We start from the raw sequence: 19274 nt of genomic DNA, 5'->3' as shown, positions 1-19274 counted from the left end.
CATTTCCTTTTTTACTTTTTTCTTAATTTATATTTTACCTTGTTCTAAAGGGCATTTAAAGAAGTAAATGGTACCACTATGGAACAAAATTTCTACAGAAGGAATATGCTGTTCTGATATATATGGAAAAGGCAACATAGTGTTGTGGAAAGCTCAATACCCTACTTGTCCCAGTTCTACTACTTCATGATTGTGTGACCTTGGAACACTTAACTCCACAGGACCTTGTTCCACCATCTAAATGGAGATAATAATACATTCCCAGTCACCACACTGTGCTGTTGTAAAAGTCAAATGGAATAATATTTATGAAAGAGCTCTGTAAACTAAAATTCCATGTAAATATGAGGTAGTATTACTATGATAACATTTATTCTAACATAGGAGATCTGGGAAAAAGCATTTTTTCCAGAGAAAAGGCCACATTATGCTATTAGGAATGAACTGCAACTATATGTTTTACAGACTCCAGTGCATAAGCACTAGTAAATTTAACCATGGTGTCTTGAAACCTCCAGAAGGGGATTTTTACATGGTCATTAGAAAGTGGATGTAGGAATTCTAAGATCTAAAAGAAAAATTCAGGTACTTAATGTGTCTTTATTCCAAAATATGTATCTTTCCACAGACAAATAACAACTAGTTGATTCATTTTTTTAGTTCATAGTGCTAGTGAGAGTAGGGTTAGGAATTTCAATTCCCAGACCAATTAAGCAGAAATCCCTCGCAGCCAGAGGGCTTCCAAACGGAATATCAGTAAGAAAATAAATAGACCAGCTCATATCGAAAACTACTACTAGATGGATAACTTAAAGATATACATATTGCCAAGTTTGTACATTTCATTTTTAAACTCTGATAAACTAGAAAGCAATTTAACAATATCTAACAAAATTTTTGAATTGTATATCCTTTAAGGCAGTAGTTCCATTTATAAGCATTTATCCTATAAAACTGTTCACACAAGAATGCAAAGAAATATGATCAGAGATGTTCAATGCAACATTATTTTTACTGGCAAATTGGAACTAGCTTAAAATTCCATCAAAAGAGACTAGCTAATATATGATAATTTGTGAAAATATCTGTTATATAATAGGTTTTAAAAATGCAGAACTATATAATGTTATTTTATTTGTATAAAAAAATGTATTTTGATACAAACATCGAAAGCATTTGAGAACATACCTAACAAGTGTAACTGGCTGCCTCTAGGAGGGGAATTTGAAGATGGAGATTAATGAGAGACTTTTTTTTAAAATATGGTTTTCTTTTTTTAATGAGGATATTGGTTTCTTTCATAATCAGAAACTTTTTGATCCTTTTGGAGCTTTTAGACATTGCTGCTAGCTCCTTATCCTCTTCTCTGTATGCATTCTATAAATTATGATACACTGACTCAAAGGGAAACAAATTGTTTAAATGAAATAAGGAACAATAAATTGAAAATTAATATTTCTAGTTTTGCATTCTGTCATTATTTACAAGCAAAGACTGGTCAAAATAAGGGAAGAATACCATAATTGCTTAACCCTGTATACAAAATCACCAGCCAGAGATGCCTATTTTACTTTTGGACACTATAATTGGTCAAAATGATACTAATTATATATTAGTCTACTTGAGTAGTACGACAATAGTAACCATGATTTTTCACATTCCAAGGTTAAAATGATATTTCAAATATTAATTCCTTTATCAGTTTTAGTGAAAAAATATGGCCATTACTCCTCTGTTTTAAATTTTGTGCATTGTTTTTTTGTTTTGTTTGTTAATGAACGTGGAGCATCAGCAGTGGGCAAGGGGGTGTGTGTGTGTGAAGAACACTTCATCAAAACTACTTACATATTGAAGAACTAACACTAAAAATTGGTGAAAATAGTGACCAAAAATATTCATTTTTAACTAATATATTGTTTCAATCAAGCTGTCATTTTAATGGATTGGTTTTCAGCCAACTTCTTGGTAACCTATTGACCTATATTACTACATGCAAAAGACTCTTTACTTCCCATAAGCTGGACACACAAAGTAACATGCTTTAATACCAGCTTCATAATGCCATTGGTTCAGTATTTAGTTCATAAACCCTTTCCTTAAAAGAATCATGAAATGAGATAAAATTTAGCTTTATGATAGTGTTTCTTATACATTTTTTTACAAATCAGAATTTTGAGGAAAGATATAAAGATGTCAGCAAGTCAAACCAACCAGGTTCAAGTCACTAAGCAAATGAGTGAAAACTGAAGAGATTCTTTCTGAAAATTTTGCTAGGGAGATCCAGACTTTAACATCATTAATCTCATCATCACAAGGCTGTTAGGGAATTCTTTTGCAGTCTCCTAAATGAGCTGAGAAGAAGGGTCATGCCAACTGGCACCATATAATAGAAAGAGAACCTACTTGGTCAGATAAGAAGAATGTATCAGGAGGGTTATGATCCATTTAAAGAATAAGAGATTTACTTTTTCATATCTTTGTAAAATTAAACATTGTCTTATATGAGGAAGTTAATATTACCATACATATGGTTTTATTTTTCAATATAGTTTAAGCAAAACTAAGATTTGAATAATAATATAGGGTCATGAATTTTAGAGCCTAGTGATTTTAGACATCAGTTAATCTAGTCTTGTTATGCATTTTTATTTGATTTTATGTATATATATACTTTTGTTCATTTTTTCCTTGTAAATATATATAAATCATGTTTGCTCCTATTAATTCATATATTAAATATTACTATTATTAACTTTATTTTTTTAGATAAAAAAAGCATATGAACACTTATTTTTAATATTTTCCATCCCAGTAGGATCACCTGTGCACCCTTGAAGATCTTTGATTTAATCCCTCATTCTTGCTTAAGGGTATTCAGAAGTAACTGATGAAGCTGATCCTATGACCCAGATCTCTCAATTTGGTCCTGTGCTTTCCCACTTTTTTATCCCCTTTCTTGTTGTAGAACGGACTAATCGCCTTTATGAAATACTTATTTTGGAGAGAATTCACTGTGTCTGGCACATAGTTGACACCTATTAAATGTTGGTTTAATGACTTTGTGGTAATACTACCAAAAACATTCCCCACCCCACTCCAAAAAATAGTTAATATTCCACTTTTGTTCAAGCACTTCTTGGTTTTTGGAATTGGGAACTAAGTTTCTTTCCTTTAAAACATCCTTGAGCATGTGATCAGAATCAAAGAAGCTAAAAACCACCTCATCCATGTTTAACCCATTACTACCAACATGTGAACAACACAGGCCTTTCCCAGTTACTAAATTGTTTTCTGGATATCACTAGGAAATAGTTTTCACCTAGGGTGGTTAAGCAACACAATTGCTAGGAAGTGATCTTTTGATCATTTGCCAGAGTAAATTGAATCACTGATACAATGGTTCTAGAGACAAGAGTCTCTGGGGTACAGAAATATTCTTCCAGACAAGCCCAGATCGTCAGTAGCCCTGGATTTCCCATAGAATTTTAACTCAGATTAAACTCTAGACTTCTTAAAGAACTCTCAAGAAGGCCTATTTCTCCTCAGAGGCTTATCCTCCTTCTCGACTCCTCAATCAGTTAAGCATCCAAACGTTCAGACACTGAATGTAAGCTACCGTACTTCAAAACCCAGAGTCCTGTTTGGAATGTATTTATGGAGCACAGGAAAGGTATTGGGTAATTGGTACAGTGTATATACCATCCTTCCACTTCTCCCTACTGTTCTCTGAGGTAGCCCCACATTTTTATCCCAAGTGAGACTTTTACACCTTTCTCTCACTTCCCTCCAGTTGGCTTCATGAAGACCTTTCATATCTGAGGCCGGCTGTGTTCACTCACCAAGGTAGGCCTGCTTATCATTAGAAGGATGTTCTCACTTTCTGATCTGTCCTCCTAAGGGATAATTATGAATCAATACCTTCTGTACTCTAAAGCTTCTTTACCCCTTATAGATAACTCCTCCAGGGCTAGAACTACATCTTCGTCCCTGAGATCTCCCTTGAAGTGAGAACAAATCCTTTTAGCATCTGATTTTTATTCAGATTAAGTTGTATGGAATACATTAGTGTTTGGGCTTGCCCATATCCCCTCTCCTTAGGTCTGCTCTCATAGCTCTTCTTTGTCTGACACTTCAGGACAATTCCCATATAAATGGAGTTATCTATTTATTGAAGTACTGGATTATATTTTTATTTTATGGAATCTTAGCTAAAAATCAGAATATAACTTTTAAAAAGCATCAAGTAATTAATATTTCAAAATGAATAATTGGAGAAATGAAAACTTCCATTTAAAAAGTCAAAAGAAATCTCAAGGGGTTTCTCAGCATTTAAAAATATTAAAAGACAATTATAACATTTTGTTTTATGTAAGCTTTGTTAAATCAGAATCACAAGAAAGACCAGAAATAAATTTTTTTTTTCAAAAAATTGTGGCAGTGCATCTACATTGTCCTTGGATATGTGGAAGTCCTGCTGAGCTAAATTGTATGTTTAATTTGGTAAAGATTTTTGTTATTTTTTCCTTTGCAAGTGGAAAGTAACTCAGATTTTGAACTTCACGTTGTTCTTTTGAGTAAAATGAGAAGGATTACAGCAGGGAGACTCTGAGTGTCCTAGCCACTCAAATATCAGTATGATTTAATTATCTTATATTTTGCTTTGCTTTCTGTTAAATGAAATAAATATTATGTTTAAGTGCCAAATGACAATTTTATCACTATTATAAGATTTAATTTTATATGAGCCCATATCTAAGCAGAAATGAAAATTGCCTTGGTATATGTTTAGTACAGCATCGCCTCTGTTTATTAAACGCAGATAAATACTTCTCTAAATCATTATTGTGACAGATTAGAACAATAGCTGTGATTTGAATGGGCCATTTTTAGTGAACCTCTCTTTTATTTTTATGCTATCTAGTTCATATATATATTTTTCCCCTGGGATCATATAGAGTTGAGTTAAAAAACTGATAGCCATAACCCAATAAGAACAGATAAGCTATCATGGGCAAATATAATGTTCTGGGAATGCCCAGGAATGACTATGGTCTGTTAATTTCTGATGGGTATGGTAGGAACAAGTTCACAGAAACGTTGCTGTATTAGGTTATTTTCTTGGGGTAGAGTAGGAACATGTTGGAAGTAAAGTAGTTATCTTAGGTTAGTTGTCTTTTTCTTACTCCCTTGTTATGGTTTGTTTGAAATGCTTTTTTTTTAATTGTATGTTTTTAAAATTTTTTTTTTTAAATAGCTGATTTAAAAAAAAAAAAGAGTTAATTAAAAAAAAAAAATGAAAAAAATATGCAGAGCACCCTTGAGGAGCTGGTGGAGAATGCATGGGTGTTGGGCTTCCCCACCTCGATGGCTGCTGATGTGCTCACAGACATAGGGAACTGGTGGTTTGATGGGCTGAGCCCTCTACCACAGGACTTGCCTTTGGGAAGACTGATGCTGCAAAGGACAGGCTAGGCCTGCCTATAATTGTGCCTGAGAGTCTCCTCCTGATTGCCTCTTTGTTGCTCAGATGTGGCCCTCTCTCTCTACCTAAGCCAACTAGGCAGGTGAAATCACTGCCCTCCCCCTCTATGTGGGATTGGACACCCAGGAGAGTGAATCTCCCTTGCAGTGTGGAATATGACTTCTGGGGAGGAATCTAGACCCGGCATCGTGGGATGGAGAACATCTTCTTGACCAAAAGGGAGATGTGAAAGGAAATGAAATAAGCTTCAGTGGCTGAGAGATTCCGAAAGGAGCCGAGAGGTCACTCTGGTGGGTGCTCAAACACACAATATAGACAACCCTTTTTAGGTTCTAATGAATTGGAATAGCTAGCAGTAAATACCTGAAACTATCAAACTACAACCCAGAACCCATGAATCTTGAAGAGGATTGTATAAAAATGTAGCTTATGAGGGGTGACAATGTGATTGGGAAAGCCATATGGACCACACTCCCCTTTGTCTAGTTTACAGATGGATGAGTAGAAAAATGGGGGAAGGAAAAAAAAAGAAAAAAGGCACCCAGTGTTCTTTTTTACTTTAATAGTTCTTTTTGACTTTAATTTTTATTCTTATTGTTTTTGTGTGTGTGGTAATGAAAATGTCAAAAATTAATTTTGGTGATGAATGCACAACTATATAGTGGTACGTTTTGTTTTGTATGACTGCGTGGTATGTGAATATATCACAATAAAAATAAATTTAAAAAAAACCTGATAGCCATAAACTTTTTATCTCTTGCCAGTCTTGGGATCTCTTGAAGTTAACAGTTTAGAAAGGTAGTGTTTATAAAGGAGTTATGGCATTCCTTGGTATAAGCGCAAATAGTACCAAGAGATTCTTAGCCTGTTCCAAGGGTCTAAAACACTCCAATGTGGGAGGGAGATTTCGTAAATTAGAGTTCTCACACAAATATTACCAATGATGCTATCGAAATAGGAGTTAGAGATGGAATAGATTAGAGTAGATGAACTCTCATCAGGTGGCCTAAAGGAATCTTCACTAGGGTGCCCAAAGACATGTTCTCTGAAATCTCCGTGCTATTAACAATTATATGTATGGACTCCCTGCAAATTGGAATGATTGCAGATAATGGAAAAAGGCAAGCGTAATACTCAATTTTTAATGGAAAACAGAGCAATGAGAGCTTTCAGTTTAGTCTGTTTAGTTTGCTTATCTGAAATACTATGGTGTTAACCTTTAAAAAAGAAAACAACTCTCCCCCAACCCCCATCCTCAATTTACAGATTCACAAAGGATAGTCAAGTATCCATCATCTAGCATGGGTTTGTGAAATGCAATCATGCCAAATAAACTTATTTTGCATCTTAAATAAGTAGCAAAAGGAGGTAGGTTTGGTTGAATCACTGCTGACCCTATGAAAAATTGTGATTTAGGGAAAACAATTATCTGTTGCAGGCTATGTTCAATATATTTAGAGTACTCATATAATTGTACTTGCCATGTATACAATTTCAAGTTCTGATTCATTCATTTAATATTATATCATAAACTACAAACTACTCTTAAGTTTATGACCAAGTTTCTAAGGTATATGAACTTGGTAAGGGTACAGATACAAAATGTTTTGTTTTTCAGTAGTCATGGCTCCCATTGTACTATGTGGAGTACCCTTTCCCCAGATAGATTCCAGTTTTCTGGTCTTTTAAATTATTCAAAATTCTGCCTAGCCCAGTTTAAAATGTCAATATTCTATTTAAAACCTCTTCCATTGCTGACCACAGGGCCCTGAAATGGGGAAGGGAGTAATGTCAATTTTTTCCAACTATTCTTTCTAAGCACCTTAGGATTGAGGTGAGAAGAGTATCTGGTTCTAGGATATTGCTTCCTCTTTTCTTTTCAAAGCTAACTCACCTGGTGCTGGGGGCTAGAGGGAGGAATTGAGGAAGAAGGAATATTTCTATTTAACTACTCTGTTGTGTCATCTCTGATTGTCCAGCTGAAATTGACTGACCATTGATGTTCTTATCACGGCTCATGTGGCATGCATTCTTAAGTTCTTCAGGGGGCCTAAAGGAGCCTCTGCATTGCACAAATGCCTGACAAGGAAATTCTGTTTCCTTAGTCAGTAGGCCTCCCTTTTGTTTGGGACACTGCAAATGCAGTTCCTGCCCCAATATTTTCCTGGTGTTGCTTGACCTATAAGAAATTCATGCATCATCCCTTGTGTATTAATCAGTGCCCCCAAAATGAGGGACACATGTAGTTCTATCAGATATCATATCATCATAGAATGACTTCGGTTCAATCAGGCTTGCAACTGAAATTACAATTTTAGCCCCTCGCCAATGCTCTTCATATAAGATGGGAGTGCGGTGAGGAGTGAGAATAATTAACTTTTTAAATGTAGCTGTTATTGAACCCCACTTCTCTAAGTGGCCATGAGGTCTGAATTGATAATCATAACTTCCTCTCTCTATCCCCCTGCCCCACTCTTTTTATGTTCCCCTTACCCCATAAGCATCTTGCCTAGGTGGGATCCCTTATCTAGTGCAGTGCTCTAAACCTTAGTACCCAAGTGATCTGAGTTCACTACAGACTTATTGGCTCTCTTTATTGAGTTGCTTCAGTTGGGTTTCAGACATAGTCTTCCTTGCCCTCATTGTATAGCAACAACCCAGTTTCCATTTGGTGATCGGAATTAATTACCCACTGCTTTGGTGACCCTTATCTGCTTTTAATTCTCCAGCTTGAAGAACCCAAAATGGCCAGGGGGCAGTCTCAGTTTCAAATTAATCTGAACCATGGTGTTTCCTGGAGGAATCATTACTCCATCAAAATCTATGGGCCAATTCAGTGGTTCCTGAAAAAGTTAAACATAGAATTACCATATGACCCAGCAATTCTACCCCTAGACATATACGCAAAAGAACTGAAAACAGGGACTCAAACAAATACCTGCACATCAATATTCATAGCAGCATTATTTACAATAGCCAAAAGATGGAAACCACCCAAGTCCATCAACAGATGAATGGATAAACAAAATGTGTTATATGCATGCACTGGAATATCATTCAGTCAGCTATGAAAAGGAATGAAGTTCTGAGATATGCTACAACATGGATGAATCCTGAAAACATTATGGTAAGTGAAATAAGCCAGATACAAAAGAATAAATATTGTATGATTCCATTTACATGAAAAACCTGGAATACGAAAATCTGTGGAGAGAGAAAGTAGAATAGACGTTACCAGGGACTGCAGGGAGGGGTGTATACAGAATTATTGCTTAAAGGGTACAGAGTTTCTGTTTGGGATGATGAAAAAGTTTTGGAAATAGTGGTGATTGTTCCACAACATTGTGATTGTCCTTAATGCCACTGATTTGTACATTTAAAAATGGTTAAAATGGTCAAATTCAAGTATATTTTACCATAATTAAAAAAAAATCCTGAGCCCAAGGTTGTTGGGGAACTGAAGCAAAAATTTCTCCCATGGGTATTTGGTGTGATATGTGAGAGGGAGAATTCTCACCTTCCCCTGTTGGTTCATGAAGCTGTGTACTCTGGCTACAGAAGATTCTCTTTTCCAATGTTCTGGAATTTCATGATGTACCTTGGAGTGAAATTCTTTCATTAGTTGTTCTTGGTACTCAAAGGACATAGTCAAACTTTAAACTCATTCTTTGTATAAGGAAAACTTTTCCTATGTTAGTCCTCTGTTATTTCCTTCCCCATCATTTAAAATCTCTTATTTTCTCTGCAACTCTTGGTAGTCACTTATTGGGCCTCCTAGATTAATTCCCTATTTTTAAATCTCACCTTTTGTTAATTGCTCTCAACTTTTTATTATTCTCAACTTTTTTATGCCAATACTTGTACAGACCTTTTTATTGCTACTAACTAGCTGTGTAATATTAGGCAAATTGCTTAACCCCTCAGTCTCAGTTTCCTCATATTTAAAATGGAGATATTCATATAAGAGAACCTAATTCTTAGGGTTGTTTTGAGGATAAATGAATTAATTCATATAGTGTCTGACACATAGTAAGTACACAATAAATATTTGCTAAAATTGGTTATTCTTCAGTCTTTCACGAATTTGGTTAGCTAAGTCATTTTTGGGCCATTTACAAAATAATTACTAATCTACAGAACTGATGACCAGATCCTGGACCTTTGTGACTTTACCACATGAGGCCACTTTGGAAGACCTAACTGCTGGCATAATGCCTCTCTATCTCACCATGCTCATGTATCTGTGTTTACATGTCTATGTTTTCATCTTAATTTAGTATTCCATAAGACAATCAAGAAGGGAAGTGACAGTGAAAAAAAGATGATTCACAAAGATGGTCTGCCCCACAAGTGTTTATTTATTATTTCATCAAATATGTTTATTGACCACTGCTATGTACCTGGTCCTGTGCTAATTGCAAGGGATACACAGATTTTTGTTTTATCTATTACTTTAGTAATTATACTGAGCACTTACCATGCTCTAGAATCTATTTGACTTACAGTCTATTGTGGTATTTTTAAACTACACATCATATCCATTAATTGGGCATGAAATCAATGCAGATGTTGAAACCAGAATTAGAAAAAATGAATAGAATAGTACAGAATAGTAAATATGTCGTATATTGTAACATTAGGTATTGCTTCATAAAATTTTTATTTCAGTGTTTACAGCAGTTATGATGAAAAATATTTCTTAGTATATATGTCAGGGTCAATAAAGTTTGAAAACCACTACAGGAAAAGACAATAAGCAAAGAGGCAATTACAACACAGAGATAAGTAATGTATAAGATACCATGAGTGCACAGAATGGGGGGCCTACCCCAGATGCAGAAAGGGGGTTAAGGGCTGTTTTTGGGGGAGGAGATTCTTGAGCTGAATCCTAAAGGATAAGCAAATTGGAGTTGATGTGGAGTAAAATGTTCCCAACAAAGGAAACAGTGCAAAGACTCAAAATCCTGAATTGAAGGAACAAATACAGGAGTAGTAAGATGTAAGGATGGAGAGAGAAGGGGCCAGATCAGGAAGCTCCCACTCTTTGCCATTCTGAGGAGTTTGGATTTTATCCTGAAGTCAATAGTGAACCACTGAAGAATAGGGAAGTGATAAAATTTAGTATCTGTTTTAGATTGAACGCTTGGCGGAACTGTGGAGAGTGGATTTGAGGATAGTGATTGAAGGCAGAAATTGGAGGTTTGGAGGTTGGAGAGCAATTAGGAGACTTATTGAAGGCTGTTATAATCAGGAAAAAAGATTTAAAAAGTATTGGCAAAAGAACAGACATATGGATCAATGAAACAGAAGAGAGAATCCAGGAATAGACCCATACAAATATAGTTAACTGATCTTTGACAAAGGAGCAAAGGCATTTCAATGGAGCTAGGATAATCTTTTCAACAAAGGGTGCTAGAACATTGGACATCATTCATACAAAAAAATGAATCTAGACATAGATCTTAGGCCTTTCAGAAAAATCAGCTCAAAATGGATCATACCTAAATGTAAAATTCAAAACTGTAAAACTTCAAGAAGATTACATCGCGAAGAGAAAATCTAGGTGACTGTGCTGGTTTGGATATATTATGCCCCCCCGAGAAAAAGCAATGTTCTTTAAAAGCAATCTTGTAGGGGCGGATATATTAGTCTATTCATTAGGGTAGATTAAATTATTTCCATGGAGATGTGGACCCTGCCCATTCAGGGTGGGTCTTAATTAAATCACTGGAGTCCTATAAGAGAGCTCACAGACAGAAGGAACTCAGAGCAGCTGAGAGGGACATTTTCGAGAGAAGCTAGGAGCTGACACTGACACTGACACTTGGAGACGCTTGGAGACGTTTCAAGATGCTAGCCCAAAGCTTGCTCCAGAGAAGCTAAGAGAGAAAAGCCCAGAAACATTTTGGAGAAAGCCAGTTTGAAACCAGAACCCAGGAGCAAACGATCAGCAGATGCCAGCCACATGCCTTCCCAGCTAACAGAGGTTTTCCGAATGCCATCAGCCTTTCTTCAGTGAAGGTATCCTCTTGTTGATGCCTTAGTTTGGACACTTGTATGGCTGTAGAATTGTAAATTTGTAGCCAAATGAATCCCCTTCATAAAAGCCAATCCATTTCTGGTATTTTGTATGACAGCAGCATTCACAAACCAGAACAGTGATCTTGGGTTTGGCAATGACTTCTTAGAGACAACACCAAAAGCACATTCCATGAAAGGAAAAATTGGTAAGTTGGACTTAATTAATATTAAAAACTTCTGCTCTGGGAAAAACACTGTTAAGAGTATGAAAAGACAAGCCACAGACTGAGAGAATATATTTGCAAAACACATATCTGACAAAGGACTTGTTTCCAAAATATGCAAAGAATTCTTAAAACTCAAATAATAAGAAAATGAACAACCCAATTACAAAACAGGCAAAAAAGCTAAACAGACACCTCACCAAAGAAGATATACAGATGGCAAGTAAGTATATGAAAAGATGCTCAACACCACATATCATTAGAGAATTGCGACTAAAACAACGAGATACCACTACACACCTATTAAAATGGCTAAAATCCAAAAAACTGACAATAGCAAATGCTGACAGGTATGGGGAATAACAGGAACTCTCATTCTTTGTTGGTAGAATGAAAATAGTATAGCCATTTTGGAAGACAGTTTGGTAATTTCTTACAAAGCTAAACACAGGCTTACTATACAATCCAGCAATAAAACTCCTAGTATTTACCCAAAGGAGTTGAAAACTTATGTCCACACAAAACCTGCATGCAAATGAAAACCTGCATGCAAATGTTTACAGCAGCTTTATTCATGATTGCCAAAAATTGGAAGCAAGCAAGATGTCTTTCCTTAGGTGAATAGATAAACAAACTGTGGCAATCCGTACAATAGAATATTGTTCAATGATTAAAAGTAAATGAGTGATCAAGCCACACACACACACACACACACACACACACACACACACACACACCATGGAGAAACCTTAAATGCATATTGCTAAGTGAAAGAAGTCAGTCTGAAAAGGTCACATACTGTGTGATTCCAACTATATGACATGGTGGAAAAGGCAAAACTAGAGAGACAACAAAAAGATCAGTGGTTGCCACAGGTTCGGATGAGGGTGAGGGTGCAATAGGGATGACTTGGAACATAGAGCATTTTTCAGGTGGTGAAACTATTATGTATGGTACTTTATTGATGGATACATGACATTACGCATTGTGGAAACCCATAGAACTGTACATGGAAAAAGTGAACCCTAATGTAAACTATGGACTTCAGTTACTAAAAATGTGTCAATGGAAAGAAACCCCAGAAACAGCCATCAATTGTAACAAATATACTACACTGATGCAAAATGTTAATAATAGGGGAAACTGTATGTGTTTGCAGGGGAAGGCATATGGGAATGCTGTACTTTCTGTGGAATTCTTCTGTAAACCTAAAATTGCTGTTGTTCCCCACCTAGAATTCTGAGCCTCTTCTCTTTTATGGAATGAAGTTGCTGCTACTGCCACATGGATCTCAGTGAAGAGATATGAGGAAGGCTATACTTCCCGTTACCGCACCTTAATTTTCTTCCACATCATCAACTCAAAATTTGTTCACATATAATGGTTTATTGAAGGGTTGGGGATGATTAATGAAATTATAACTGCTGAACTCTCTGTTTTATTCCTTATCCCATCCTACCCACCACCGTCCAGGCATGGCCATCCATCCAGGGTGAGAGAAGAGCAAAGTAACAGGAGAGTGAACAAACAATGACTGTTTCTGGGGTTTCTTTCCAAGCAGTGATAGTTAGGGGTAAAACAGGTAAGACCATGTAGATCTATTACTCCACTATTTATAGCAGATTAGCATTATCCGGAAGCTTCCTCGAAAGTGCGAGCTGTAGTTAACCTCTTTTATAGGTAAGTTGTATTCTTATCCTTTGTAGTATCTTTTCAGTACAAAGACCTTCTGCCATGGCGAATCTAACTAGACCTCTTGATACCCAACTCTTAATTCCTATCTATTTTATTTTTATTGGTTTTCCATACTACATTGCCACTACCTTAAGGTGGGATTGTTATTGACAGGCTAACTAACTGGGAATGGAATATACAGAATACAGCATTGACTGAGATCTCTAGCTCTTTTTAGTTAAGTCCTTTTCTCCTCTTGTGGTTAGAATGCTGACCATTCCACAGTTCTGCCTACTTTTTCTCCTTGATTTGTCTCTCCCAACAAGGTCTAATTCTCTGTCCTCAAGGTCTTGCTGACACTCTATTTCTATGGAAATTTCTAATTCAATATCCTGATTACTTTTCTGAAAAACACAACTTGATACTGATCAATGTTACATTAATCTCTAAGACACTTCAGAAGAAATTTCTTCCTGTACATACTCCAGATCCTAGCTACCTGGTCTTGAAGTTTCAGTCCTCTCTTTTTTAATGTGCCCTGTCTTCAGGCCTCCCAGTACAAATCTCTCCTTTTTGGAAGCCCACTACACATAGGAGTTGGTTTCATCCTAGGATCAGTTCTTCTTCCCCCAATAAGGCGATCCAAGGACCCAGAGACCCATTTCAGGATATTTCCCACTGAAGTCTAAGTTACTCAGTACAGAATTAAAGCCTGGGGGCACTTTGGTAGGACAATTCTAGGGTAGATTTCAGAATCTAAGTCTGGTTCCTTCCAAGTTCTCTGTCAGTATGTTATGCAAATATAATTCCACAGTCTTAAGTCTACCTGCAGTTAATTACTGGCACAAACAAGTGTACATACAAACACACACAACTCTCAAGGACATATAATTACTCTTTGCATCCATGTTAAGGAAACCTTTTTTTTTCCAATGCAATATAATTTACACACATTCCCCTTCCCACAATGGAGATACATTATTTGCCAAGCAGTTTCAGTTTCTTTTTTCTCCTCTCTAACAACGCACAGAGACCTATCAATGATTAAGAAACAAATCTCATTATGATTTCTAGCCAAAATTCAGAACTGTCCACCTGAATAGCCAGAATGCCTGGATTGTTTTTAGTTTTTGGCAGTTATGAATAAATTATCTGTGAACATTCTTTTACAAGTATTTTTATAGACATATATTTTCATTTCTTTTGGGTAAATACCCAGAAGTGGGATGGCTGGATCATAGGGTAGGAGCATGTTTGTTTTTATAAGAAACTACCAGATCTTTTTCCAAAGTAATTGTATCATTTTAACCTCCCACTACAGTGCCTGACAATTCTTTTTGCACCACATCCTTGCCAACATGTAGTGTTTTTAGTCTTTTTAATTTTAGCTATTCTAGTGGGCATGTAGTGCTATCTTCTCGTGATTTTAACTTGCATTTTCCTGATGATTAATGATGTTGTACATTTTTTCACATGCTTATTAGCTGTTTGTATTTCTTCTTCTGTGAAGAGTCTGTCCACATCTTTTGCTCATTTTAAAATTGAGTTATTTATCATTGAGCTTTAGAAACTACCAACCTCCAAGTCACAAAGATATTCTTCTATGGATTCTGCTAAATACTTTATTGCTTCAGCTTTTGCATTTAGATCTATGATTCATCTCAAATTAATTTTTGTGTTTGGTATGAGGTAGGGGGTTAAGATTCATTTATTTTCCTACACGAACATCCAGTTACTCCAGCATCATTTGTTGATAAAGATTCCTTGCACCTTGAATTGCTTTGGCACCTTTTTTAGAAAGCAAATGATGTTATAATTTTGGATCTGTTTCTGGGCTCTCTGTTCTGTTCCATTGATTTATTTATCAATTCTTATGCCTGTCAGTAGCACAATATATCAACTTCTTTAGCTTTATAGTAAGTCTCTAAGCCAAGTATTGTAAGTTTTCCAACTTAGTTGTTTTTCAAGTTTGCTTTGTCTATATTCTGGGACCTTTGCTTTCCCCCAGTGCAATTTTTAAAGTGAAACTTTTTTCTTTACTTTGGATCAGGTCCAAAGCATCCTTCCTCATTGAAGAGGGGCAAAAACCTTATCCAAGTAAATCCCCAGGGGAAGGGGTGAATGGCTGAGGTACTGGGCATTTGTTCTCCCACATTTATTTTTTATTGGAATAGGAATATGTGACAACCCTGAGTCATTATCCCATGATTTCCTAAAGCTCTCTTGGTCTTTAGCACATGACAAAAAGTTTAGTATCATTCTTTCAGTTTTATTCAATAAAAAATGAATAGTAGTAGCAACCACATAGAATATTCTCCATACTTCAGGAATCATCTCATATTTCTGATAATTGCAACAGCAAGTTTAGAACAATTAGAAGGCACTTAAGTTTATTAACCAAAATTTGGCCCATTCCAAATCATGAAATCAGACTGTTGGAAGAAGCATAAAGGTCATCTAGGTCAATCCTCCATCTGATCACATGGTTTCCCACTAAATACCGGCTCACACATGACTAGTATAGTGATAGGGCACTCACAGTCTTCTGCCTAGAGCATCTTGTTCTACGAATTCCTTCCAAAAATCCACTGAAAAGGAAACAGACTGTAATATCCTCTCAGAGGGAATAAAGAAGGCTGTTGTCCAAAAAATAAGGTCACCATCATCCCCATTGCATAATTTACAGGATTTAGACTCAGACTGTAAGAAACAACAGCTTAGAAAAGAAAACTGCAGGAGTACAACTATTTCATCTGATTTTTGACACAACTCTCTTCCCTCTCCACTAAAATGAGAATTTTTTCTTTTCATTTTGTGAAATTTATTAGTAAGAATAAGCATCAGTTGTACATAGATCAGTCATTTGCACTAAGTGGTACTAGAGCAGAAGAGCAGTTTTAAATGTATTGTAAACATCTCAAAATATATTAGTTAAGGCACTAAATCCTATCTCATGTTTTCAATAAATATGCTGTTTTGTAAAAAGGCAGTAGTGAGTACCTCTGATTAAATGAATTCAGGCACTATACTACTAAAGACAAACACTTCGCTGTGGTCATTGTATGTAATTTATTCTCAAAAGAATTTTCATTATCTAAGATTAGCACCAAAATGAGAATTTATTTCTTTACTTGTACAGTATAGAAAATCCCTAAATTGTGGCATTAATCTATCGTCTAACAATAAGTGGCTTGGGTTGAACTAAGTAAATAATTTCTGACTTACTGTTTTCCAGGTCAGCCTGCCAAACTAGAAATTAATTTGCTCAAAGCTGGACACTTAATCCCTCATATTCTTCCTCCAGCTCTTTCCTACTCCAGCTTTCCCTTGTAGACCATTAGTAAGAAAGAAATCAAAAACACAACCTCATTTGTAAGTTTGTAATGCTTCAGTTAAATACAAAAGAACCATTTAGAATTTTATAGGCCAAAACCAATCTACACATAAAAGTTCCAAATATTCAAATACATTTGTGTGGGTGTGTGTGAAAGTCAGATCATGCCATTTATTTCATGTGTTTTAAATAAGCTTCATGTTGATGGGAGACATAAAATCCAGCTTATTCCACATCATAGTGATGATGTGTGTACCTTTAACCTAGAAAGAGCTTCTTACTGGTCAGTGATATTCTAATGATCTACCAAATGTTTCTGTCCCATTCATTTACTTCTTGCAAGATGACATCCATAGTTGATGTGTGGGATAAAGGAACAGAAACAAAAATGTGTTTATGTCAGTAAAATAATCAGAGGCAGATAGAAGATACACAGAAATGATATGTTAGTAAAAGATGGAAGTAGGGCCAGGAGTTGTGGCAGAACAGGCTCATTGGAAATTGCCTTTTGTTTTAATAATTACATTTTAATTTATTAGGGCATTAGACATTAGTATAATTCTAACTTACACCCACAAGGCACCAGGCTGGTTTCAAACTAAATCTAACGTGAGCTGCCTGGGAGTTGGAGAAATGTTTCTGTGCATTTGTCTAGCAAGCCCACATTTCAGTTTTGCACCTGGGAGTCATATATTATTTTCATGGACATTAACTTCACAAGCCGATTTAAATTCCTAGCTCAGTCAAGTGAGTCTTTTACAAAACCAACTCTAAAAAATGACTATTTTTTAATGATATCTGCTTTTTAGGGTCAGCAGTGAAAATACAATTACAACTAGCCTCAGCCATTAACTTCCAATTTTGCTTTCTAAAATGCCATTCTTTCTAGACTGTCTTAATAATCAAGTTTTCAACTTAAAATTGTTGACAGTTTTACAATTATTTCTTGTTTACAAATATCATTTGCAACTTAGAGTTCTAAATTACCATATTGACATGTAATTTTTAAAAACTCATGAAGTTATGAGTCTTTTCCACCATCTTTTCCCAAATATATTGTGAATCTTATTTGATAGGCTTTTCTTTTAATGTCCTATTGACTCCTAAGATTTTCTCCAACCATAATTGTCTATAATTGAAACAGAGTAAATTTTAATTTGCTTAAACTTCTGCTAATACTATTAGCCTGTCGTTACAACAGAATGACAGATTCCAAAGTTTTCAGGGCAAGAGCTGTGTCTTATTTGCTTTTGTATTTCTTTCAACATTTAGTGCATTTCCTACAGTGTATATGTTTAATACCTTTTTCCATTTATTGCTGTTCATTTTATTTAGATAGATGAAAAAATCTAGCAAATTTCACATTTACTTAGGGCTCTTCTGTCTTCTTTTCCACATGGCAGGCCTTATTTAGTTTTAAATTGTAATACCATCTCCATTGCAGCTAGATAGGTACAAATGAAGCCCTTTAACTTGCTCAATTATTTTTTAATCAAGAAAATTTTCATTGTAGCTTGGTGTCTATGCCTATGAATTATCGTGCTGGGCTTTGTTTAATTGTAATACTTTCTTCCTTGGTAGGAGTGGCCAGTCCAACCCTAAATTTTCACTCCTACAGTATAGATTTGGTTAACAGCAATGTTACCAGTAGAAAAGTTGAGGGACTTTGGGCCACTAAACCGACATCATTCCCTTTTAAGGTAATGTAAAATAAACATCTTGAGATTACTACTTAGAGAAACTTCATAAAATAAGATATAGCAGAGTATCAGGGGCATAAGGTGCTAGTAGGACAAAATATGGATTTTTAAAATCCCTTCCCTACATCCAATTATATTTTGAAAGCACTTTTAACAGACTGAAGAAGGAGATGTAATGGTGGTAGACAGTTGAAACAACTGCATCAGAAAAGCTCATCTTGGTAGTACTTGTAGTAATGTAGCATTTCCTTAGCAACAATTTCCATTTGCCACTCCTCTTTCCTCATTTTTCTTCACTTGGCTATTTAACGCAATTAGCGGGACTCAGCAAGGCTGGAGGAAAACCTCATGTGAGATTCAACATTGGAAATGTAAGAGACATTGGAGAGGGTTTAGAGAGTGAAGTGAGATTAAGACAAATCTTGGAGTTATTGAATAGTTTTTTATGGGGTGCATGTTTAGTTTAAAACAAAAACATTCACACGAGGTTGGGGGTGTGGAGAAGCTCTATCTGTAAGCTCCTGAGGGAAGGGATTCTCCTGTCTCTGTATTCATTACCAGCAGTACTGTGTCTGGCACTTAATAGATTCCCAGTGTTTGTTGAGTGAACATAGCTCAATATAGTCATAATGGCAAGACTCAGTTTTAGAAACATTATTTTGGTTCAAGGTAAAGTTATTACTTTTAGGTAGAGCTGGAAATTAAATGGAAAATTACTTTGTGTTCACGTTGGGTTAATTTGGGCCAGGATTCAGTGTCAACCCTGTTGAAGGCAAACAGATTTTTTGTATGCATTTGTGCCTCACCTCATGCTAAGGATGTGAGTGATTGGGAATGTG

The sequence above is a fragment of the Choloepus didactylus genome, chromosome 9, assembly GCF_015220235.1.
Source record: "Choloepus didactylus isolate mChoDid1 chromosome 9, mChoDid1.pri, whole genome shotgun sequence".
Classification (NCBI taxonomy): Eukaryota; Metazoa; Chordata; class Mammalia; order Pilosa; family Megalonychidae; genus Choloepus; species Choloepus didactylus.
Note: the sequence above shows the minus strand (reverse complement) of the source record.